Raw genomic sequence first — 25024 nt, forward strand, 5'->3', positions numbered from 1 at the left:
AAATGTCCCAAAATATCCCTTGCCACCCTCTCCAGTTTTGGTCATTCATTCTATCTAAGCAATCCAATATGATACAATAAGCATTCATGGTCTATTGAGTGCAAGGCACTGTGCTGGGCACTGAAGCTACAAAGACAAATAAGAAAAAGTCACATCCCTTAGGGAGCTTATCATTCTCAGTGGGGATATCACCTACAAAACAGCTAATTGCATATTTGATCATTTGAGGGAAAAGAAAATATCAACAACTAAGGGGATGGGGAAAGTAGGAAGTGGAATGTAAGCTGAACTTTGAAGGAAAATAGGAAGTTTTAGAGGTAGAGGTAGGGGGCTGGGAATACATTCCAGCCATAGAAAGAATAGCCTGAACAAAGGTGTGGCAGTGAGAAATGGAATGCTGAGTTCAGAAAACTAAAAGTAAGATTGTTTGACTAAAACAAAAGATGTAAAATGAATGTGCCATAAGGTTAAAAAGGTCATCTGAAATCAGATCATGAAGGTTTTGCATGCCTATACAAACGGAAGCTGCTGAAAATTCTTGAGCCATAGAATAATTTGGTCAGGCTTGTGCTTTAAGAAGATTATTCTGGCTGCTTTGTTGAAAAATCAATTGGAGGTACTTTTTTTACTTTATTTTTCTTGGAGAGTTTTGCCTGTTTTCTTTTGCAATGTGGCTAATATGGAAATATGTTTTGCATGACTTACATGTATAACTTATAGCAAATTGATTGCCTTCTCAAGGAGATGGGGAGGGAGGGAGGGAGGGAGAGGATTTTTAACTCAAATTTTTAAAACAGCAAATGTTAAAAATTATCTTTACATATGATTGAGAAAAATATTTAAAAAAAGAAAATCAATTGGAAAGGGGAGAGAAAGGATGGCATGATTATAATTAAAATGCTTAAAAATAGTCCAAGCAAGGGATGATGAGAACGTGAACTAGGGTGGTGGTCATATAAGTGAAGAAAAGCAGACTGAATCCACCTCAAACCTCAACTGGGTCTTCCTTACATCGCATCAGTTCTTCTATTCATCCCTAGTTTACTCCTTATTACAGCTGTTTTAAACTCCTCTTCTCAATCCCCCAACACCACTCATACATTCACTATCTCAATGGTAACTCAGTGCCTACATCTCTGAGAAGGTTGAGGTCATTTGCTAAGAACACTCCCCTTCCCCTCAAATCCATCTCAAAACCCATCTACAACTTCATCCATTTTTTCTTCTTTTGTTCCATTTTCAGAGGATAAACCAAGAAATGCTAAACTCTGCCTTTGTTCAAATCCTCTTCCATCTCCCCTAAGAGTTTGGTCCATCAATCATATTCCTTCTTATTCTTTCACCTTAACTCTCCCAATGTGTTGACTGTTTCCTCATCCCTTCACCCTTTCACTCCTGATCCTTTGCAAACTGGCTTCCAGCCCCACCATGCTACTGACACTTCTCTTTCAAAGGTTAACATTGATTTCTTAATTTCTAAAACTGATGAAATTTCATCCTTATCCAAAACTTGACCTTTCTGCAGTGTTGACCAGTACCTTCTCCCAGGATACTCTCATTTACTTTGACTTCTGCTCATTTCTAATTTTCCTCCTACATGTCTGACTATTGTCCATTTCCTTCACTGGTTCATGAAACTCTTCTCATATCCTGAGTAAGTTCAGTAACAGATACTGCCTTCCCAGCAATCTAAAGTTAGAGAAAGGTGAAAATTCATAAGTGCCTTTTGCTCTCTGGTGCCACCTCTAGAGAAATAAAAGCTGAGGGGAAGACAGGCTTTGCCTCAGTTTTATATCCTAGTGAACCGCCTAGGTTTCTGCTTCAATTAAAGAGTCAACCTGTACTATGTTGCTGTGAGTTCTGTTCTGGTTAAGCAATATGGAATCCAGGTGATTAAATAACTCTAGGCTGGTCTATATAGCACAGTAACCAATGTGATGAGCTTTGAAGTTTTCTGGTTTAAAGGGAACCGACATTCACATTAAGAGATAACACTTTCTAAACTACCTTTTAAGAGTAACTATAAGTTAATAGAGCTTTTAAATGCCAAGTCTGAGTATAAAAAAGAAGACAGTATATCCAGCTGAAGAGTGGTAAGGATTAAAAGATAAGTTGTGAACAGAGAAGCCATTTTGTATGGTGTGGCTTTTCCCAGTGGACAAATGACATTGAAGGCTATACACCAGAGTTGTGAGTTAACCCAAACACATGAATTTTCCACCCTCATGTGCCTCAATGCCAGGTTCCCATAAATGCGTGCCCACTCCCCACATTCACAGATTCTGAATGCACTAATGGGACAGTATTACCAATGTTAATGTATGGATTGTGATGTATTCAATCATTTCTGCACTTATTTTAATATATAAGTATTTGTGATGTTATTTCTTTTGCCTTATTGCCAAGTAAATGGTTATTTTTAAGATCTAAAAGTATCATTATTATTAGTAGCTGATTGTGTAAATATTAATGCATTAGTAGGGGCTGAAGAATTAGAGTAGAGAATAGAGGGAATATGTTTTCCCTCAACAAGGTGACCCCCTAATACTCTGAGAGAGTTTAAGTGTAACTATGTGACGGGGATGTATATTTGGGAATCTAAATCTGCCAGGATGAGGGTACCCTGTACACATGCCTCACACAAAGGATGATATGGTGTTACACTAGGACCATGGAAGGCATAAGCAGGGAGGAAGGAAGCACAGAGTACCAAAGAAATGACAATTCTTTTAGCTTTCAATCAATTTCAATCAGTCCAACTAGGACTGCTTCAAACATAAGACAGTATTGTATAATGGTAAATATGTTGCACTAGTATTTGGTCACTGGAATTTGGTTTAGATGGTGATTTAGATTTCAGGGTTTCAGATACAGAAAAAGAAAAATTCTTGACCATGGAAGGAGTCCATCTAATGAAGGACAAGAAGAATGTATTTATCAGGAGATTTATATAGTCAATCAAAAGAACTTTAAATTTAAATGCAGGAGGAAGAAAACAATAACAGCTAGCATTTATACAGTACTTGAAAGTTTGCAAAGCAATTTATATATATTATCTAATTTGATTCTCACAACAATCTTGTAAGGGAAGTGCTATGATTATTCCCAGGTACAGATGAAGAAAGTGAGTTAGAGCTAAATGACTTGCCCAGAGTCACATAGCTAGTGTCTGAGGTGCAACACTTATATTTGGGTCTTCATAATTCAAGATCTAACACTCTATCCATTATGCCACTTGGTTGCCTGGTCAATATATACCATCGAGCTGTTGCTACAAAGAGTTGCAGGTAGGAAAAAGAATATAGGAAAAGGGTTATCAGTGGAAAGGAGCAACAATTCATATCAAACAATATCCAAGAAGAGAGTTTGAACACGTACATTTGCACAGTGTGGGTAATAAAGGGAATTAAAGGTTTTTATAGATAAAGTTAAATGCAATCTCACAGGTATCTCTGAGATTTGGTGGAATAGAATACATGACTAGATTTTGGAACAGAAAGTAGAGACATGATCCAAATAAACCTGTTAAATAAAGAGGCAGTAAAGCAACATTGCATATTAAAAAGATACAGTCCTGTAAGGAAATCACAAACTGGAGACAGATGATATGGCAAAGAGCATTTGAATGAAAATCAATAGAAAAAAGCTGGAAGGGACATTGTGGTCAGAAGAAAGAAATTGATTCTGAGTTAAAGAAATAGATCACAAACTTGGCTTCACGTATGAGTGATATGGATCTTACACTACCTGGACATCTGCTGGAGGGCCTTCCCTCTCTTAATTATTTCCTATTTATTGTGTCTCTAGCTTGTTTATGCATAGATGTTTACATGTTATCTTCCCCCATTAGACTGTGAGTTCCTTGAGAGCAAAGACTGCATTTTGCATTTATATTGCCAGAACTTAGCACAGTGCCTGGCACATAGTAGGAATTTAATCAATATTTGTTGACTATCTCTGCCAAAAGCAGAACAGAACACAAATTTTTGACTGGCCTTAATCATCATCTCATTTTTCAAAAAAATAGGATAGTTGATGGAAGGAAGTTTATTTGGGACCAGGTCCTGACCAATTAGAAATAATTTCTTTCCTAAAACAGAAATGGTGGGAATCTTCAGGGAAGGTGGGAATTTAGGAGTTTTTGACAGAGGAAAGAAAAACTGGATCTAGCTTTTCACATACCCTAGTTATGGGGAGAGTAGATTGCAAAGAGCTCAGAATGAATATAAATAGGATCCTATGGCTGAAAATTCTATAGGAGAAGCCTATCTAAGAGGGATAGAAAAGAACTAAAAAACAAAATTCTGGTTACACAAGGAGAATCAATTATGGTGAGGAAGAAAGAGAGAATAGTCTAAAGAGACTGGTATGAATGTACAGGGAACTCATCAACCAATTTCAATTTTTAAAAAGATATATCTAGAAGATCGAAGAAGGGGCTAGGTAACTGAGAATGAATACAAAATAGTGACATGGTTTTATAAGAATAGTCTCAGGAGTGATAAAGTTCAGAGAGAGCTGAAGTTGGCCATGAATGCTAAGAATAACAAAAAAGGGTTCCTGTACCTATGATGGAGGCAAATGAAGAATCAAAGAAGTACTCTAAGTAGATAGTAGAATGATGACAAGAGAGAGGAGGCAAAAGCAATTAAATTTGTATTTTGCTTCTGTTTTCTCTATCGTAGAGATCTCTCCACTAGAAATTCTTTCTCTATTATATACTTAGAACACCTCATGGAAGGGATGATTTATGTGCATTTAGAAAAGGCCATCATCATCACTAAGAGCCAGGATGTCTTCAAGAACAAGCCATGACAGAGTGATCTCCTTTCCTTTTTGACAGGGTTACTGGACTATCAGATCAGGAAACTGCTGTGGACATAGTAGTAATACACCTAGATTTCAGTAAAGCATTTAACAAAAACTCCTAGGATATCCTTGCTAACGAGTCAGAGAGATGGAGGTTAGGTATTGGTGCAAATGCAACGATCTGGAATGGCTTGAAAGACTGAACCCAAAATGTAGTCTTTAATAAATTAGTGTCAGTATGAAGACAAGTCTTTAGTCAGTTACTGGTCAATAAATGTTTATTAAGGAGCAGCTAGATGATGCAGTGGATAGAGCACCAGCCCTGGATTCAGGAAGACCTGAGTTTGAATCTGGCCTCAGACACTTGACACTTACTAGCTTTGTGACCCTGGGCAAGTCACTTCACCCGATTGCCTCACAAAAAGTAAATAAATGTTTATTAAGCACCTACTATATACCAGGCATTGTGCTAAGTGCTGGGGATACAAAGAAAGGCAAAAGACAGTCCTTGCTCTCAAAGAGTTCACACTCTAATGGAGAAGAAAACATGAAAAAACTATGTACAAACAAGATATAGTCAAGATAAGTTGGAAATAATCAACAGAAGGAAGGCACTCATATTAAAGGAGATTGGGAAAGGCTTCTCAAAAATGGTGAGATTTTAGTTGGAACTTGAAGGAAGTCAAGAAAGCCAGGAGGTGGAGATGAGGAGGGAGAGAATTTCAGGCCTAGAGAACAGCCAGTGAAAATACTGAGAAGACATGTCCTTGACCCTGTCCTATTCGATAATGACTTGGATGAAAACATTAATGTTATACTTATCAAAATTTTAATGATGCAAAGCTCACAGGAATAGCTTACATGTTTAATTCCAGAACTGGGATTTAAAAGATTCTTCACAGGTTAGAACCATTAGTCAACTGAAATTGATCTTCCTATAATGGAAGTCTGACCATAGTATTCCTGTATTCAATAAACTCTAATAGTTCCCCATTATCTCCAAAATAAAATATAAAAATCCTCTTTTTGACTTCATAACCTGGCCCCTTTCTGCCTTTCCAGTCTTTTTATTTATGCTTTACTCTTTTCCACATATGGAACAGCTAGGTGGTACAGTGAATAGAGTGCCAGACTTGGAGTCAAGAAGATTCATCTTCCTAAGTTCAAATCTGGCCTCAGAGACTTACTAGCTGTGTGACCCTGGGCAAGTCACTTATTTCTTTTGCCTCAGTTTGCTCATCTGCAAAATGAGCTGAAGGAAGGAAATGGCAAACCACTCCAAGTTCTTTGACAAGAAAATCCCAAATGGAGTCATGAAGAGTTGGACACAACTTAAACAATTAAACAACAAGCCTTCTACATACACTGAAATCCTTATTCTTTTCCTTGTTCTTTCCATGTACACTGCCTTTCAGTGATACTGGCCTCCTTGTTATTCCTCACATAGGACACTCCATCTCTTGATTCTGGGCATTTTTACTAACTGCCCTCCATGCCTAGAACTGTCTCCCCCCTCATCTCCATCTCCTTGCTTCCTTAACTTCCTTCAAGTCTCAACTAAAGAGCCACCTTCTGCAAGAAGTCTTCCTAGGAGCAGGTAGGTGGGGCAGTGGATAGAGCACTGGCCCTGGAGTCAAGAGGACCTGAGTTCAAATCCAGCCTCAGATACACAACACTTACTAGCTGTGTGACCCCAGGCAAGTCACTTAACCCCCATTGCCCAAAAGAAAAAAAGTCTTCCTCAGTCCTCCTTGACCTTATGTATTTCTGTGTGTGTGTATGTGTGTGTGTATGTGTGTGTGTGTGTGTATCTTCTTAGTAAATAATTGTTCGTATATTGTCTCCTCTATTAGACTGGAAGCTCCTTGAGAGCAGGTACTGTTTTTTGCCTTTGTTTGTATCCCAGAGCTTAGTGTTGTGCCTGGTACATAGTTGGTTCTTAATAAATACTAGTTGATGGACTCACTGAATAAGATGAAATTTAATAAGGAAAATATGAATCCTTATGCCTACAATAGAAAACTCAACTGCACACATATGAAATAATAGAGATATAACTAGACAGACAAAAGTTCATATGAAAAAGACCCTGGCCTGATTGAAGAGAGGAGGAAAGAGAGAGAGGACAGGGCAGAGAGTAAGTTGGTACATTATAAGATTAATATAAGTCAATATTCTGACATGGCAGGCAAAAAAGCTAATGTGATACAAAGATGTGTTCATTAAATAATATTGTATTCCATTCTAGATAATACATTTAGCAGCTGTGGCTTCTCTCACATGTGGGTCTCAAGAAAATTTTCCTCATATTCAAGGTAGTCTTTGGGTCAACATCCACTAAAACTATAGTTCAGTAACCTCCATCAGTGTTCCTACTTTTACCAGTCATAGAACATGGTAGTAAAAAAGCAAAAGACATTTCATTATGTAGCATAGCAAAATAAATAAATAAATAACAAGGAAAGATTCCCTCCTCCCCCCCCACATTTACATGTGGGATAAATTCTCCTATATAACTAATGGGGAAAAACTGTCTTGCAGAGAACAAGTGTTAACAAGGATGGATGGAACGTATATAAGGTGTGTGGCCAGGGAGTAAGCATCAGAAGGCCCATGTTGAGAATCCATGTGGCCAGGGCACACATGCAGAAGATGAACATGTAGGAACACATACGATCAAGGCATTCAAGTGGCCAGGGCAGATCACACTTTCAATGCTACGTGACTGCCAGTGTCCTAAGGTGATGTATATCATCATACTGCTCTGTCTTGGGCATCAAGTATTATATCTGCATTTTTATATCTTTGCTTTACATTTGGTTGTCTCTTCTGACAGTATTGTGGTCATATAAATACTTTTGACTACCATCTGCTGGGGCTATTTTGATAGACAGAATTGGGAGAACATAGCCACAGATATGTTTGTCTAGCCCAAAGCTCATTCCCCACTTAAATACATGTTAGGGAAGACATTGTCAAGCTAGAGCCCAGCGGAAATTGACCAAGCTTGCTAAGGGCTCAAAAAGAGGTATGAATGTTTACTCGAAGATGAAAAGATTCAAGGGAGTCCATGATAACTGTCTTCAAGTCTTTGAAGGTCTGTTCAAATACAGAAGAGGAGGTTGGATTTGTTCTGTTTGATCACTAGAAACAATGGGTAGAAGTTGCAGAGAGAGAGAGATTTTGATTTGACATAAGAAAAAACTTACCAACAATTAAAGTTGTCTGAAAAAATGTAATGAGCTACTTCAGGTGATAATGAGTTATGCACTGGCCTTGCAAGTCTTCATGTAGAGGCTAGATGGTAACTCATCTGGAAATTATAGATTGTGCTCCTGCTCAGGTACAAGATGGAGCTCTGCAATACGTTCCAACTCTGTAGTTTTGTGATTCTATCACTCAGTACTAAGTTGGAGTCCTGGCTCTCCCACTAACTCAAAGTGTGAACCCCACTGAGCCTTATTTTGTGTCTTGGTTGTCCCCCTTCTATCTCTAAAACCCTGTTTCTAAGGTTTTCACCATAACCAAAATGGTCTGTAGCATTTTTTCTGTCTATGCTATTTCCCCTCCCTCCCAAGCATGGAGGAAACAGATGGATATTATGCTATTAGTAATAGTAGGCCAATGGGTAGAGCCAATGTTACTGGCTGCATGCCTTGTCCACTCTGTCAACGTCAACTCTACTCCTGCCTGTTTTGAGCTAGATATTTATCTGCAGAGAACTTTCTAATTTTTATGTCACCCCTCATGAGCCTAAGGACTCATTCACTCATTCTTCATCTTTTTCTCTAATTCTTCCCCCTGTGGACCAAAAAAAACTCAAACTAGGGTTCATTTAGACACTCAGAGCCCCCACTAGTCATTGCATCTCCTAAAGGTGATTGGGAGTGGGGGAAGCACAATAAATCTTCCAGAGACTGCAAAGATTAACTCAACCCAGTGTTGGTTACATGACTTCTCACTTCCTTCTCTTTATTTAAGAAAAGAAAATGGCATTACCTTGTGCTTTTTGCCAGGGAAACAGCTAGCGGTATTCAAAACCAGACCAAGTAAGTCAGTGGCCAGTGACTTCTCCTTCCACTCTACTCTTTGACCCATTTAATTTGCCAAACCAATACTTCCATGGTCTCACTGTCCTTTCTGCCTCCCTTCCCCAGCCCCACTCCCAAACTATGCAGCATGGAAGCAATAGCAGAGCAACAAGAAAACACAGAATATTCAAAAGGAGAAGGTCCACAACACTCACACTCACAAGTCATACTTCAAGGTTACAGTCCATTTTCAGATTTCAAGACGCCTCCATAAGCCCCAGACCAGAGGTGCTGGATTCCTCATTCATCTGCTGTCGGATCCTTCCCGAGGAGTTGTCAGCCTCAAAGACAAGACCACAGACTGTCAGAATCAGAAGGAGATAAGCATATGTTTGCAGAAGAGCAGAAAACAGTCCTATATGTATGAGGGAATAGAGTCAAAATAAATCAATAGGAGCAGTTACAGACAGGCACTACAGAGAAAAACTGTTAATTACTGGGATTACAGCTGATGCCTATTCATTCGAGACTTTTGTTCAGGGGAAGGCAATTGCTTTGTACTATTATATAACCAAAATCAAGAGAATTTTTTAAAAAGTCTCCTCCAGAACCCAGACAAAAGGATTGAAGGAAAATTAGACAAATGATATTTTCTGGGGATTTACTTAGACAAATCAGCTCAGAGAAAATATGAATCTTCTGAGAGTGTTAACTGAATGTCACCCATTCTCACATTAGACACATTCTTTGCATGCAAATTTCAAGTTTGAAAGATCCCAGACAGAGACTCACTTAGGAGATTTCCTTCACATTCAAAGGTTTCGTACTTAATCAACAGGGTTTTTATTTTGGGACTCATAGCCTTTAAATGTACAGGAGGGAAAAAGAAATAGGCAAATGTCACAGTGTGTTAAAGCATTGAATTTTGTTTCCTCAAAGAGTGTACAAAAAAAAAATACTTGGGTAGTTATTAGGGTCTATTGCTGAGGCTAAAGAAACTTCACAGAATTAGACAATACAGTCAATGCTAAAAAGCAATAGCCTCTCCCCCAGCCCTTTTTTTGGCTTGCTTGAGGCAATGGTATCCAAACACTCCTATCATTAAAAAAAATTTAAGTATGTGCATATTTACTTATTCATAAATTACATGCATTCTGTACTACACTAATATAGTATGTAGGGTGATGTGCAGATTACCAAGGATAGTCAATAATTTTTATATGACTTCATTTTGTGGCAGCAATGATTATGCATGTATGCTTCTACTAATAGTAGGCTGACTTGAAATAAGTGACTCTGAACAAATAAAATTAAATTGAACTAGTTTCCTCAGCTTTAGCTTATCCTGTGTCAGTTGAGTATTGGAATCCATGCTGTACATGTTTCATTGCTTTCTTTTTTTGTCTTTTTAAGAAATGGTATTGTTCCAAAGAAACATGCAAAAATTGTACCTCTTAAAGAGCACACTTCAATAACTGTTAAAGATATTACAATGGCTATTGGTGTGAGGAAGTTAAAAATTTCAAAGACCATTCAAGCCCAAAATGAAATAGGATTAATTGGACTAAAGTATAAAGGAAATTGTAATAGAAAGCAAAAAAAGTCAAGAACTAACAAAGCCTTGATGCAAAAGAGCCTAATTAATGCTCAGAAGACAAGCAAAGATCTTCAGAGAGACTTGACAGCTAGAGGAGTCTATGTTATAATATAAAGGAATTAATAACAACCCCTCAAGCTGCCAAATTAAGATAGTAGTTAAAAAAAACACTTTAAAAAACATAGGTATTAACTTTTTCTATTTAAAAAAATATTCATTTTTCATAGGGCCATAGCTCTAAATCTAGAAGGGGCCTAACAGGCCAATGATTCCAACTCTCTCACTTAACATTCCAGAAAAGTGAGGCACAATGGGGTTAAACAACTTGCCTAGGGTCACTATACTAGTAAGTGTGTGAAGCAGGATTTGAATCCAGCTCTCCCTGATCCTAAATGGAGAGTGAGGAGTTGGGGAGGAGTGGGGTTAGGGACTGTGGACTAAACAATAGAGCCAATCACAATCAAGGAATGAATGACCATTTGCTGCTTCTGCAAGGAGAAGATGGGTTTGGGGCTGGGGAAGAAAGTCCTTTCAGCCTTCTTTCCTGGGGAATAGCACATACTGCTAACTGTCCAGTGCAACCCACACTGGTTGCAGTCAGAGGTGTGCAGTGATTATTATGGCCCTGAAGAGCTTGTTTCCTTCTTCTGTTCTATTCTTTTTTTTTTTTTTTTTGGTCACTCTGGTGGATAAGGGATCATCTTGGGCACACCACCTTGGAGACTACTGGCTTAAGGAAAGACAACATGACTTAATTCAAGCTCCTCAAAGCAGCATATGGGGGAGGAAAGAACAAGAGAAAAAGGGTACTAGGGAAGCCCATGGACACCCTCACGATGAGGCTAAAAGTGAAGCCTCCAAAGCACATCTATGGAAAGGCAGGGAAGAGATTCAAAGGGGCATATCACCAGGGAGCCTGGACAGGATGATATTCAGGCATTGTCCAGAGCAGAGAGTCTGCAATGGTCTTGGATTTCTGGATGCATCTTCACTCCACGGTTCTGGACAGCTTAGGCAAATGTTAATGATAGGCAAGTGTTAGAATGGCTTAAATGCTTTGTACATAGAGGAGGTTAACCCAACTAAATTCATACCCCTGGGGGCAATGGCAGAGAGATACCAATCCACAAGGGAACTTAAAGGTTTATCTTGGAATAGATGACTCCAGAAATAGGAAATTCCAGAAAAGAGGCAAAGAAGAAACCATGGTACCAGGTAGAAGGTGGGGAAATAGGTAAAGAATGGACAGCCTGCTAGACAGAGAAAGATCAGACCAGTTGAGAGGAAAGGAGACTATTCTAGACTACAACCTTCACAATGTCACCCTATGGAAGACAAAAATCTGTGATACACCTAGAGTATTTGCGACTGCCACTACGATGGCGTTAGGTTATTAAGTTAGGCATGTAATCCTGATGGGAAGATGCACCTTGAGAAATTGGCCCATTTGTGACTTCATACATTTTTAAAAGGCAAAAATCCCAAACTTCATTCTCCAACACTTGTATGGTAACCATTTCTATATAAGCAAATAATGACTACAATGAGGAATTCCTTGCCTTTTTTGCAGAGGTAGATGTCTATGAATTTGGGACATGGCATTTACTGTAAGATTCGGATGAAGAATTGGTTAGTTTTACTGAACTGCTATTCTTTCCTCACTTTCTCTTTCATTCTTATTATTTGTAACAAGGGATGGATTTCTGGGTATATACTATATACAAAACAGTGAACAATATGACAAAATGGACCTGATACCATCCCCTTAGAAGTCTATAATGAAGTTAGAGATAATATAGGCACATAAGATGATAAAAACACATAACATAGACATATAAGCATGAAAAGTCCATTATGATTTTTTTTTATAATTTATTGGTTTGTGGTATTTTTACTTTAGAGAAGTAGCATAGTACAGTGTGGAGGGGAGGGGGGTAGTTAGGTGGCACAGTGAATAGAGTGCCAGGCCTGGAGTCAGGAAGACTCCTTTTCCTGAGTTCAAATCTGGCCTCAGACATTTACTAGATGTGCGGGCCTGGTCAAGTCACTTAACTCTGTTTAATGAGCTAGAGAAGTAAATGGCAAACCACTCCAGTATTTTTGCCAAAAAAAAAATGGGTCATGAAGAGTTGGACACAACCGAAAAACAACTTAACAACAACATGATACAGTGGAAGGAGAGTTGGAATGAGAGTCAGAAAGACCAGGTTCAAGTACCTCCTCACAATTTTTAGCTGTATGACCAATGACAAATAACTTAGCCTCTCCAGTGACTCTCTAAGACTGTTGATTATAGAGAGATTGCCATCTGTGTTAGTGAAGGGAGTTATAATACCAATAAAATCATAGGTCATTGATGTATTTGATTTACTTTGAGCTAAATCCTGAGATCCTGGCTGTCCTTTATGTTCCCAAAGCCCTGGCAGACTCCTTCCCTTAGATCAAGGAAGCTAGGTGGTGAAGTAAATATAGTGTTAGACCTGAAAGTCAAAAAGACCAGAGTTCAAATTCAGCCTCAGATTCTTAATAACTGTGTAATCCTGGGCAAATTTTACCTTGGTCTGCTTCAGTTTCCCCAACTGTAAACTGAGGATTATAATAGCACCTACCTCACAAGGTTGTTGTGTGGATAAAAGTAGGTAATATTTGTATAGTGCTTAGCACAGTGCCTGACACATAATATGATCTTAATAAATGCTTGTTCTCTTCCCCTTTCCCTTCCCCTTTTCTTTCCCCATGGTCAGGCCTTGAAGGTCATTATTCTGGCTTATTGCTACTAGGCTTTTGCCTATTATTTTCTGTTTCTTTGCATTTAAATAATCCTTTCATTTAAACAAACGTGTATTAAGCAATCATTTTATTGTGTTCGCAACGCCGTGCCAGGCAGGGGATTTTTTTGTTGTTTGTTTGCTTTGGGACCCAACCAAGGATATATTATTATAGGAATCTCCCTCTATCAATGCAGATCAGCACCTACACCTCAACTCAAGAGAATCGCCTGGGTGACTAAGAGGTTAAATGACTTGTTGCAAAGTCATACGGCCAGTGTGTGTCACAGGAAGGTAGAAAGTATTCCTGACTTTCAGGAAAGCTCTCTCTAATCAACCTGTCATGGATAAGGGATAAAATTACAAAAATGAAAAGCGGTGCCTGCCCTTAAGGCCATGTTATTGTACAGGAGGATACAACACACAAAAAGATGTGGAAAATTCTAAGGAAGTGAGAGACAATATTACCAACTTAGAGGCGTGGAGACTGGACTGAAAAAGCTTTCTCTGGGAGATGGCACTTGAGATGAGGCTTGAAAGAAGCTAAGGATCCTAAGAGCCAAAGGGGTGGGGCAAATGCATTTTAGGCATTGGAAACAGCCTATGCAAAGCAACAGAGATAGAAGAGGGACTGCTTTAAAAAAAAAAACAGCAAATAGGCTAATTTGAATGGAATTGTACACAGAGAAGAAGGGAGTGATATGAAACATCTGGAAAGGTGAACTAGAGTCAAACTGTGAAAGGCTTTTCATCCCAAGCTAAAGAGTTTGTATTTATCCTAGAAGCAAAAGCTTTCCTTGAGCAAGAGAATGACATAGTCAGGACTGTGCTTTAGGATAGGAGATCTTAAACTCTGGTCCATGAACTTGTCTTTTGAAATATTTCAATAACTACATTTCAATATAAATGGTTTCCTTTGTAATCCCGTGCATTTTATTTTATGCATTTAAAAGCATCATCCTAAGAAGGCTTAGAATCATAGGCTTCCCTAGACTTGCCAAAAGGGCCCAAGACATACAAAAAAGTTGTTAAGAACCTCTGGTTTATAAAGATTATTTGGCAGGTTTGTGGACAACAGATTGGAGAGGAAAGAGACTAGATTCAGGGAGATTAAGAATTTATCATAATAGCACAAGGGAGAGGTCATGAAAGCCTAAACTGGGATGGTGATTTTGAGATCTGTGATCTCACAGATGTGAGAGATAGTATAGAATAGAGGAGATATGGCAATTGATTAGATATGGCAGATGTAGGAAAATAAATAGTTAAGAATGATTCCAAACTTACCAAGCTGAGTGACTGGAGTGATGATTGTGCCCTCAGGAGAAAGGGAAACTTAGAAGATGTATAGGTCTAGGTTGGAGGCAGGGAATAATGAGTTTTGTTTTGAATAGGTTAAATTTGTTTAAAAGACGGAGAGGAGGAATAAGAAAACTATGAAATCACATAGTTTTGTAGTTTCCAAGGGTCTTTCACATATGCGGGAAGTGGAGCAGGGGATAGAATAAGCATTTATATGGCTCCTACTGCATTCCAGGCACTGTGCTAAGCACTTTACAAATATTTTCTTATTTGATCCTCATAACAGCTCTGCAATGTAGGTACTGTTATTATCCCCAATTTATAGGAGGAACCTGAAGTGAAGGTTAAATGACTTACCCAGAGTCACACAGCCAGTGTCTGAGGCCAGATTTGAACACAGGCCTTTGACTCCAGGGCCAGTATTGTATCCACTGTGCCACTTATCTGCCTCAATGGATACATACATACATACGTACATACATACATATATATACATATACAGCAAGATAGATACATAGATGATAAAAAGACACAGATACATCAAGAAAGGTAGATACATACATGTATACATAAATAGATTCATGCAGCAAGATAGATACATACATGGATAACATAGATGATACATAGATACATCAAGATAGATAGGTAGATATGTACATATATACATACATATACATAGAGAGATTATCAATTCCCCAGAAATTACTTTGTATTTATCTTTTCTGCATTGTTTATATGCTTACATGGGCATATATTATTTTACTCAATAGAATGTAAGCCCTTTGAAGGCAACCATAGTTTCATTTGTGTCTTTATGTCTACAGCATATGACACAGTACTTGACTCATAGCAAATATTTAATAAATGCTTGTTGATTGATTGATCTCATTTGTTATTCACAAAACCTTACAATATAAGAAGGTTGACTATTATTGTCCCCATTTTATAAATGAGGAAAGTGAGTCTCAGAGAGCTTAAATTACTTGTTCAAGGTCAGATAGATAGTAAATAGTAGAGCTAGGAATCAAACTCAAGTTTTCTGACTGTGAATCCAGGGGACTTTCCACTGTACTACACTTGTGAAATTATTAAGAAGAAGACCGTTAGTTGGAGAAGGGGAGCAGTCTGCTATTTATCACATCGAGTCCTTCAAGCCTGCACTGTCATTCAACATGTATTTATTAGGCATCTACTGTGTACCAGATACAGTACTAATCACTGGGGATACAAAAAAAAAAGGTAAAAGCATGGCACCTACTGTAGAGGAGCTCACAGTCTACAGAGAGAGATAACATGCAAACCACTACTTACAAACAAGATATATACAAGATAAACTGGAAGTAATCAATAGAAGGCACTGGAGGGGCAGCTAGGTGGCATAGTGGATAGAGTACTGGCACTGGATTCAGGAGGACCTGAATTTCCAGCCTCAGACACATAACACTTACTAGCTGGTGCAACCCTGGGCAAGTCACTTAACCCCATTGCCTAACCAAAAAAAAAAAAAAAAATAGAAAGCACTTGCATTAAGTGGGATAGGGAAAGGCTTCTTGCGGAAGGTGGGATTTTAGCTAAGACTTAAAGGAAGCCAAAGGAAACCAAGAGGCAGCGGGGAGCAGAGAGTTTTGAGGTTTATGAAGTACTTTAGATACGATATCTCATTTAACCTTCACAATCATTCTATGAAGTGTTATCATTATCCCCATCGTACAGCTGAGAAAACTGAGTCTCAGAAGTTAAGTGATTAATCCAAGTTTACATAGCTTTTAAGTGTCTGAAGCAGAATCTTCCTGACCCCGAGAAGAGAACCGTATGCATGGAAGCATGCTTCTTCTGGTGGCTAATATACCAGATAGTGTTATTTTGGTTCTCCATGCAGTTGCAACCAGGGCTCAACTCCCATATATTGGATTTTTTAGGGTGGCTAAGACTCCAGCATTTCACTTTGGCCAGCTCTATGACATAATATGTGGTCTCACTGGGGACCCTGGGAATTAAATGTCATTCCCCAAGCTCTCCAGATATATCAGAAGCAAAATCTCAGTTTGCTGAACATATTACTTGTCAGACACATCAATATTTTTTTTCAAGTATTTGATTTCTGATCCCAGAGCCTCATTTTCAGAAATGGCAGTGTTCTTCAACTCTTTCAGTACTCTCTGGCTGAAATTTCCATTTTCTTGTTAACACGGTGCTTGTCTCCCTCCTCTGTTTGTCTGGGGAACAAGGAGGAAATTCTTTAAATGACAGTATCATACTAAGATTGTATTTTTGCTGTACATTACATTCCAAGCCATACTCCAGGGATCAGCTCCATTTGTCTTCTGCAAACGACAAGCCTGATTATCTGAGTCCTGACTGCTTGGGGGAGAAAATATTAGTGCACAGCTTGTTGCCAAAACATGCTGCATAATTGCTCTGAAAAACCAGGGTTAATAAAAGCTGTCTGTGCTGGGGAAGACTCATACACCCCTATATTCATCCAAACTACTTGATTAAAATAGATGGCTTGTTATCTGACTTGGTGGACAGAGCTCCCACGCTGAAACAATTGCAGATCCTTGAAATTTTGACCAGCCTAGAATATTCCAAAAGTACTCAACATACTCTTCTTTGTGACCCTTTTTTGCTTCTGGCACATGAATACATGTCCAGGAGAAAATGAGGCAGAGTGCTTGTGGGAATTTCCTAAACCCCTAAAATTGGTCTACACATTGTCCCTTTAAATGTTCCTTATCCTTCATATTTTTTCTTACGCCATTCTTCCTGTCTGAAATGGCTTCTTCTCTTTAGCCACTCCCAAATTCCATCTATCCTTCAAAACCCTGATTAAGTCCTTCCTACTCTGTCTGGAAGGGCTGTCAAAGCAGATTGCCAACATTTATGACTTATTAAGCTTCTTATTATACATAACTCCTCTTCCTATACTCTACAATTCAGCCAAACTGGCCCCCTTGCTGCTCCTCACAGATGGTACTCCATGCCTTTGCACTAGCCATCCTCCATCCCTGGAATGACTTCTCTCCTCTCCCTGATCTGACTCCCCCTTAACTCCTCACTGCTAGTTCCCTACTTCCTTAATTTGCATTTAACTAGTTGCTCATTTTGTATTTTTGTCTTCTATATGTTTATTCTCTATGTATCTCCCCTGATGGAATCTAAGATCCTTGAGAGTAGGGACATGTTTCAGTTTTTGTTAGAAATTTGCATTTTTATACATTTCAATGTGTAATAATATGGTACAATTAATACTTCAGCATGAACTACCCAAATATCTCTAAGCGTCTACCTTTGCCAAGACAATAGATCTCAGAAAACGAGTTTACTTTCAAGGCAGTATGATTAGGTCACGGACACAGCTGTCTGGTTAAAGATGGATAGGATCTTCCTAACTGTTTCTTTTGCTAGATTGTATGGTTTCACCACTTGCAGTTTCACCATTCCAGTACCTTGGAATGAGGATGCTCATTCAAGGCAAAAGACAAGACAAAAACAGTCATAACAACACAAAACACCTAACATCAACATAAATGTTGCCTTGTTTTGCTTCTAGTTTTGGTAGCCCTACTTGTAGGAAATTCAAATGAGGATACTCTTCCCCCTTGCTAAAACTTCAGAAACTTGCTTCATTGTTCCTGCTTGGAATCAGAAGCCAAAATCACAGCACCCTCCTTCCAAGGTACACCAGAACTGGTGAAACCATGCAATCTGGCAAAAGCTAAAACAGTCAGGAAGATCCTGCCCATCTTTAACCACACAGCCGCATCCATGACCTAATCATCCTGCCTTGAAAGTAAATTCATTTTCTGAGATCTATTATCTTAGCAAAGGTAGACATTTAGATGTAGTTGGATAGTTCATGCTGAAGTACTAATTTTACCATATTGTCACACATTGAAATGTATACAAATGCAAACTTCTAACACTAAACTATAATTTACTTGAAATCAATGCCTCCCTAACTATGTTGACTGTTCATGGTGAAATGCGCACAGGTTTGCATATTAGGGGAAGGGAAGAGAAGAGGAAATATTGGTGTTGCCATTGATCAACTTACCTCTAGGTAACCTATAATTGAGAATATTAATACTATACATTTAAATGAAATCTCATTGAAATTGCTGCTCTCAGTATATGGCTTAGTGAAAAGAAATCATTCAGAATCTCAAGTTCTAAAATATAGTTAGGTTATAGTCATTCTGAGAATAGTTAGTTAATTAACTGTGATACTGCTCTTCTGAATCTCTGGTATGCTCTATACTGTTGGGGGTGAGTCCTTGGATAATTAAGTCATGATGTTAATGAGGTCAATGTCACAGATTCAATCTTCATATGTATTAGTTAGCTTCAGAAAGAGAGAAGCTTTATCTAGTGACCCAGACTATATCCTTAACTCCTACCATTTATCTCCCAGGTGAGTGTTACTGGTCACATTGAGGAATCAAGAAAGAAAGACAGAACCACCCACAGACAATTCTGGAAAAATAACTGAAAGTACATGTCCTATTGATAGTGGAGAATAGAAGGGCCTTCCATGCTATGGTTCATGGGGTCACAAAGAGTCAGACGCAGCTGAATGACTGAACAACGAACATGTCCTATTGAAGATGTTCTATCCTTGTCTTTGAATTCAAAGACCAGGACATTAATCTGTTTAATTAAATGGTTGTTGAATAGCCTAGTCAGAGTGTTGCTATCATTCTTTGAGAAAGCTGGACCTACCAAAGACAGATAGATATATGCATTACCAACCCAAGAATGATTTGCAAGCAGAATAAATTCTTCAAGATTCCTTCCCTAGCTGAAAAGAGACTGAAAAAAGGATGTGTCCACAATATTTGGGCATGAGTTGTTTAGAACCAGATTTGAAGAAATGATTTTTTCTCACTAGGCCATGTGCTGATTTAAAAATTAAATGCATAGTATTAAAATTCCCAGAGTTTCTCTGTCAATCTGTCAGCCCTAAAGTACGACCTTCAGTGATGTTGCTAGAGGGTCCCTAAAGGATAAAGACTGAAGGGAAACACAATACACCTCATACTTCCTGTCTTGTCCTACTGAAAAGAAAGCATCTGGAAAGGCCTATTCTTTCTTTCCATTGGACTGTAAACTCCTTGAGAGCAGGAACTTTTTTCTTAGTGGTGTTGATGGTGGTGGCTTTTGTTTTGTTTTTTTTTTGCCTTTAGCTCTTAGCATAGTTCCAAGTACTTAATAAATGCTTATTGAGTAACTTGTTTTCTTGAAAGGCAGTATGGTATAGTGAAAAGAGCATTGAATTTAAAATGATAGGACCTGAGTTTGAATTCTGGTTCTGCCTCTGCTAGATACACCTTGGGCAAGTCACTTAATCTGTTTTTAACCACATTTTAATTCCCATCTTTCACATGAAATAAGGGACCTCTGTCTGCCTCAGTTTCCAGATAAAGGTTAATTTGTAAAATGGAATTTTAATTGCTTCCCAGGGTGGTTTTGAAGATGAAATGAGATATTATTCATAAAGCATTTTGTAAACTTAAGGTACTACATACATGCCAGTTATTATTACTATATTCTTTACCCCTCCATCCAGTAGTTTATAGTCCAGTAAGATAAATGTTTACAAATCTAGATAACTATAATATTTGCTAACTATAAAACTTCACATCTCAATTCAATAATCATTTATTAGATACCAATGTGAAGAGTATGGTGGTTGGCACAGGGGATGTAAAGACAGAAGTTGAGAATAGCACCTACCCTCAAGGATTAGAGAGGTATAATACAAAATGTTACATATGAAGGCTGTGTGGCAGAGCCATTACTGACAGACTTGTCCATTACAGTGGGCTCAAGGGAAAGCATAAAAAAATTCAACATTATCTGTATGTAAAATGAATAGTTATTCAGTATCTACTTCACAAAATTGGAAAGGAAGTATGACATCATAGAAAGTGTATTGGACTTGCAGTTAGGAAGAACTGGGTTCAGATTCTGTCCCTGACAATTGCTAGCTATATAGTCATGGGGAAGTCACATGACATCCCCAAGCCTTAGTTTCCTCATCAGGAAAATGGGAATAATGATGGTACTGACCTCACAGAGTAAGCTGCAAAGAAGATAACATATAGCACTTTGTAAAGCTTAAAGTACCATTATTATTATAAAGTATTATTTATAATTATATCATAATTATACATATTATCATTAATATTACAGTTATATTATAATTATACATTATTATTATAAATAGGTCAACACAGAAATTTCATTAAAGCTTCTCAACCACTTCAACATGCCATTCAGCTGCTAAAATGACCAAAATGTCTCCTTTATAGGACCAAGTTCCTCAAGATCAAGGACTGTGCCATGTCTGTGTCAGTATCCTTTACAGTGTCTAACACAGTCTTGCACATAGCGAGTGTTCGGTTACAATTTCCTGAATTACTGACTATGAACTCTGGGACCATGGCTGAGACTTGTGATGGATTTAATTGATCATGAAGCCTGAGTGATAAGGGTCTTCCTCCCTCAGAAATCTCTTCCAATTTCCTCTAAGTGGAAAGTGTACCTGCCTATAGGATAGAGCACCCCAGCCAGTCTCAATGGAAACATACCTTATAATCTGTCCCCAACCTATCTTTATAGCCTCATTAAAAATTACTCCCCTTCCCACACACTGTAGTCTGGCCACAATGGCCTGCTCTCTACATCTCACGTAGTACTTCATCTCTTATCTGTGTCCTTTCACTGGACATCCCCAATGCCTAGAATGCCCTACCTCTGCCTCATAAAATCCCTCTCTTCTTTTAAAACACACTTAAAGCACCACCTTCTACAAAACTCCTTTCCCAATTCCCCTCTCCAATAGCTAGTGCCCTCCCTCCCTTAACTCCCTCATTTTTAACTATAGTGTAAGTATTTGGAATTCATTCCATACACATTTATTCTCTATATATTCATATATGCTCATGTTGACTCTCCTGATAGAATGTATGCCTCTTGAGAGTAGGAATTATCTCATTCTTTGTATTTGTACCCTCTCCCCTCCCCCCAGCAGTGCCTAGGGCAATGCCAGGTATATACTAGGCACTTGATAAATATTTGTTGATTGATGATTAGATGACTGGTCGATGTTCACAATTTCTTGAAGGGGAAATTTCATATCTATCTTTATCAAATATAATCTTCACCTTCATTAGCATGAAGTCTTTCTTTCCAAATTCCACAAATCTTTAAAACAGCAGTAAAATTGAAATCAGGAAGACTTGATTTAACAAGCAAGAAGTGTACAATGTAAAAGGTTATACCTGAGAACTTTTTAGTGCAAAGGACAGATGGAGCCTATCTGGCAGGACAATTTCTTTTGTGATAACTTTGGGATTATAATAGAATTGCAGCTAAACTAATTGTAGAGCACTGGGGAAGATGTATCAGCACTTTTTACACAAACCTATTTTCCAGGGGTTTATTAGTAGGCCATAAAAAATTGCTCAGGAGTGAAACCTGGCATACAAAACAATGTTTTTAAGTTAAAGAATTTTCAAGAACACTAATCAGTCCATCTTAGCATGTACCAGATTCAGAGTCATTCCATTTTAAAATTAAAACAATTACACTCTTTTTTCTAAAATCTGAAATAACTCTGGTCCCTAGCTAGGTGAGTGAACCGTCTGCCCCAATGGTGAGCTTATGAAAGGATATAGACGAGAATGCCACAGGACTGGCAGGTCTGGATGGGTTTGGATCAGCATCATTGAAGGGGACATATACTTTATGAGATCTTAGATTCCTTTGAGTATTTGAATATTTGAGTCTTCACTCTTAGGGATATATAGGAATGCTTTTTTTGTCAAAGAGATTATTATTATTATACTGTAAAATGATATAATATAATATTAATTATTACACTACATTATTATTCATTTAGCTGTAACAAATAAAAACAGACCAGGTTTTTTGGTGGTTGGTGTTTTTGTTTTTGTTTTTTTTCCCACAAAAAATTTTTATTGCAAAATTTTTATGGTTAACTTAAATCTCTTCACTCTTTCAGTGAGTCTGATGAAGGGTTGCTATCAGGGATGTACTAACAGATATTTAACCACCGAATCTCCAGAACAAAACAAAATATATACACAACACACTTTTAAGTTTAAATTGCGTTATTAACATTTTCTCCATCAATTTCTTAAATCTAAACAATTGATAAAAATATATCTAGCTCTGATTTGTAGTATTTGCCTATTTCAGAGATAACTGCTCACATAGAAAACTTAACAATCAGTTCTTGTGAGCCATTTTGACACACACACAACCCACCCCTGATGTTGGTCTCATGTTCATCAATATATACCAATCTTAGAGTTGAGCGGTACTTCAGGGTCTAACTCATACCTATATATGAATCCCTTCTATGCTTCTTTTATGAGTGGTCATGCAACCTTCATTGGAAAATCTCTGATGGAGGGAAACCCACTACCTCTCAGGAAAACTGATTCCACTTTGGGATAGCTCAAATTGTTAGGAAATTTATAGATATAAATAGATAACTATAACCCAAATTAGAAAGTTAAATGCACAGGAGAGGTACACCTAAAGCGATTTGAAAGCCCCAAGGAAAGAGAAATATCTTCTGGCTGGGAAGGGGAAAAGGTAGAGTATTACATGAAAACAAACAAATAAACAAAAAATGTAATGTGATGATTAAGAGAGGCATAGCGTCTAGGACACAGGAGGTGATAGGTACTTAGGTAGTACAGCAAACCAAAATCTGTCCCTCTGCAACTGTTAGTTCTGTCCTTTAAAGCTAAGCAGAACAAAATGAATCTTTCTTTCATGTAACAACTTTCAAACATTTGATGACAGTCATATCTTCCCTGAGCCTTCTCTTCTCTAGACTAACCATCTCCAATTCCTTCAATTGATCTCTGTATGTCGTAGTATGGAGACTCTTCACCACCTCTGCACTTTTCTGTTATTGCTGTCCAGTCATTTTTCAGTGCGTCTGACTCTTTGTGACTCCCATTTGGGTTTTCTTGGCAAAGATGCTGGAGTCGTTTGCCATTTCCTTCTCCAGTTCATTTTACAGATGAGGAAACTGAGACAAGGTTAAGTGACATGCAGGGTCACACAGCTAGTAAGTGTCTGAGGCCAGATTTGAACTCAGGAAAAGGAGTCTTTCTGTGTCTAGGCCTGGCACTCTATCCACTGAGCCACTTAGCTGCCCCAAATTGGGAAGCTACAATCTAGCTTGTTAATTTACTTGCTAAAATATGGTGCCAGTGCTTACCTCAATATACCAGATGAGATCTGACCACCATGGAGCTTTGTCTCCCCTGATGATGGAAGAGTATGGCATAACTTTAATAGCAATGATCGTAATAATAATAATATTTAAATAGCACTTACGATGTTCCAGGCACAGTGCTAAGTACTTTACAATTATTATCTCATTTGATTCTCACAACAATCCTAAAAGATAATATTTTTCCCATTTTACAGCTGGGGAAACTGAGGCAACAGGTTAAGTGACTTGCCCAAACTAGTAAATGTCTGAGGCAGGATTTGTACTTAGGTCTTCCTGACTCCAAGCCCAGCACGCCCTCCACTGTACCACCTACCTATCACCTCCTGTGTCCTAGATGTTATGTCTCTCTTAATCATCACATTACATTTTTTGTTTGTTTGTTTGTTTTCATGTAATACTCTATTTTTTTCCCTTCCCAGCCAGAAGACATTTTTCTCTCCTTAGGACTTTCAAATAACTTTAGTTGTACCTCTCCTGTGCACTTAACTTTCTAATTTGGATTATAGTTATCTATGCATTTGTTTTCTACCCAACTATATATATAAGCTCCTTGAGGGCAGGAACTATGTCACACTTACCTAAGGATTCCCACTGTAGACTACCACCACACCTGCCTAGAATAAGGCTTTGCACAAAATAAGTATGTAAAATGTGTTTTCATTGGATTCATCATTTTATAAAAAAGAATAGAGAGCACCATGTTTTATCCAAGACAAGCCAGGGAAAAAGTTTGAACAATGTTTACCTTGAACTAGAACTAGAACTAGAAATTGCAGGGCCCGTCAACTGGGGAATGGTTGAACAAGTTGTGATATATGATTGTGATGGAATACTACTGTGTTATAAGAAATGATGAGCTCATTTATCTTAGAAAAATATGGATAGACTTGCACAAAATAATGAAGAACAAAATAAGCAGAACTAAGAGAACATCATCTACAGTAACAGCAATATTGTTTCAAGAACAACTTTGAGCGAGTAAGTAATTTTGCTTATTATAAATACCCAAATTAACTGCAAAGGACATATGAAGGGAGATGCTATCTGCATCCAAAGAAAGAACTGATAAATAGAAGTACAGAATGATTGTACATACACACACACACACACATGCATATATATATGTCTAATGGTAGCCATCTCTAGGGTGGGGGCTGGGGGTAGGGAAAAAAAGGAAAAAAGAAATTTACGTGATAACTTCATTATATATTTAAAAAGAAAAGCAAGTTGTATA

This window comes from Vombatus ursinus, unplaced genomic scaffold (genome assembly GCF_900497805.2).
Source record: "Vombatus ursinus unplaced genomic scaffold, bare-nosed wombat genome assembly UNPS02014832.1, whole genome shotgun sequence".
Classification (NCBI taxonomy): domain Eukaryota; kingdom Metazoa; phylum Chordata; class Mammalia; order Diprotodontia; family Vombatidae; genus Vombatus; species Vombatus ursinus.